Source organism: Contarinia nasturtii, unplaced genomic scaffold (genome assembly GCF_009176525.2).
Source record: "Contarinia nasturtii isolate CC-2019 unplaced genomic scaffold, AAFC_CNas_1.1 Cnas_scaffold_4235, whole genome shotgun sequence".
Lineage (NCBI taxonomy): Eukaryota > Metazoa > Arthropoda > Insecta > Diptera > Cecidomyiidae > Contarinia > Contarinia nasturtii.
The window spans coordinates 1-2,414 of NW_022201530.1; the positions used below are offsets into that span (position 1 = coordinate 1).

General features: G+C 31.7%; 1 long non-coding RNA gene across 1 annotated transcript; it reads right to left on the reverse strand.

The window, feature by feature from the left end:
* On the reverse strand, nt 1-2,407 carry LOC116350522. The gene is made up of 2 exons (XR_004202037.1): nt 1,789-2,407; nt 1-1,206 (listed from the first exon to the last, which is right to left on the reverse strand). It is a non-coding gene; the product is annotated as an uncharacterized LOC116350522 (long non-coding RNA).
* Between the last annotated feature and the right edge of the window lie 7 nt (nt 2,408-2,414).

Below are 2,414 nucleotides of genomic sequence, written 5' to 3' on the forward strand. Positions count from 1 at the left end.
TTTTATTTTATTATTGATACTCTTTCTTTTGTGATATTCCGAATTTTAAATATTTTAATTCCGTCTATCTATCTCCCCTTTGTTTTGCAAAATGTAGATATTCTTAATATGAAATATGTTTGCAAATGCATGAAAAAATCAAGTAAGCATGCTCAGTGTATCAGATTTTTTTTTCAAAATTACTGCTGGATGTGGTCCAAAATAAGACATCTGGCATCAAAAATCCGAAAAATTGGTGAAGAATCCAAAAATAGGGTCAATTTTGGGATTTGGAAGGTTTTTGACCCATTTTGGTCATTGCCATAATGGATTACTTCTGGGGACATTTTTACCCCCAAGGATAGGTCATTGATCCTTCCTTTAGTGATATTTTTTTGTCTCTTCAAGGGCTACAACTTTCCCGAAGAAAGTATTCGAATCGAATATTTTGCGTCGTTTAAAAGATATAAATGACCGAACATAACACAAAAAGGGAATTTTTGGCACTTCAAGAATGAATTTGGGGAAAAAAATTTGATGCGAAACGTGTTATTTTGAAAACAAATTCTGATACGCTGAGAATGTTTACTGGTGAGCATGTAAATTTTTTGAAAGTAGATTCATTCACATTCGTTCGTACTACGATCGCCTCAATGAATTATAGTAAAAATGTGTGTAACTCATTGCAAGTGTGCACTTTGTCGTCTTACTTTCGGTATAGTGCTTAGTGGTTGATGCTGCAATATAAATGAAATATTAAACGGTCGTTGTGCAGGTCGATTTCAGCAAAGACAGTACAAGCACATAACAACTATACGTGAAGTTAAGCTGCACTGATAAAGGTGCGGTGATAAATGGGTGTAAATGGGTGACTAGTAGCCTACTAATGATGAAACAACGTTTCTACTGATGCTGTTGTGTGTTTCCAGTACTAACATCACTAATATACTAACTAGCATATGATGAAAATGTGGATTATGAAGGATTATCAATGCCCCTTCTCTATATAATTGAACGGTATACCGTTCTAGGCGAAAGTCACACCATTCTTCCGTATGCTTCTGTACTTTGCTTGTAAAGGTTTGATTCCTTTGTCGGCCCACCCACCATTTTTTTCCGCTTCCTTTTTTTATTTAAAAAAAATACTCTTATTGTCAATTGAAATTCGGCGAAAAATATTAAATTCTTTTTTCAGCCTATTCAATACAATTCAAACGAATAAGTAATCTGTAAAAAAAGAAAAAAAAGTCATATTCAGAACAAAGATTCAACAAACGTGATTAGTTTTAATATGACAGCGTGACTGTTCAACTCAATGAATAGTGAATACTAGACGCAATCCAATACACATTGTCATTGTAAACACACGCGAATATAAACATATCATAACATATGTGTTTCGTGATACATGGCTACAGCCATGTTCGAAATAAATATATGCACGTACACCAATATATCAAATGTAATGTTTATCTTCTTAAATCGAATTTTTTACTTCAACTCTGTAATTTTTACAAAAAAATATATTCACTCGAAAAAAATCAACAACAAAATGTTTGAGAAAAAGAATTTAGGATTAAATTGAAAATTTTAAATTTAATTCAGGAAAAAAATGCCAACGTGGTTTAGACTAATTTTAATATGGATACACATGCGCGCACATATAGTATTTATAGACAAAGGAATTTATTTTATGTACCAATTTATAAATCACTAATATATAAATCAATAGTTTTACAAATCACAAAAAATATCAAAATTCAATTCAAAATTAAAAAGAATGTAATGAAATTGAATATTTTTTTTTACTCACTCAAAAATTGCTGATGAAACTGGTGGTAACTGATGGAGAATAGAAAGCACTCTGAATCACAATCAATAGTCGCGTCTGCTTGCCGCGAGAATTGAATTGTGACTGAGTACATAAGAGTGACTTACATTCACACACGGCAACGCTGCGCGTAAAGTCATGCATGTGCGCGTGTGAGCAGAAAAATAAAATATGCATGTCAAAGAAGAATTTTTTTTATGTATTATGTATTGTGTAAAAATAGATTTTCATTTCGATACTGTACGGTTTGGCATTTCTCTAGAGTTCTCTAGAATTACTATTCTATTTTTATTTGGCATTTTTTTCTATATGAAATATTCAATAGAGTGTTGTAGCAATAAATATTCAAATTAATTTCAACAGATTTATTTGTATTTATTGCATTGTGGATGTAGCCGCGATGCATTTGTTAAGAAGGTATATTGTATGATCACCGTGTCTGCACTATAACGTTTCATTATTACTCAATATCTCATAAGAGGTGCAACAGCACATTGGATAAACGGTCGCCGTCAAAGCTGAAGGTATCGAGTTCGTATCCCAGATATTTTTTATCTTTTTATTTTATTATTGATACTCTTTCTTTTGTGATATTCCGAATTTT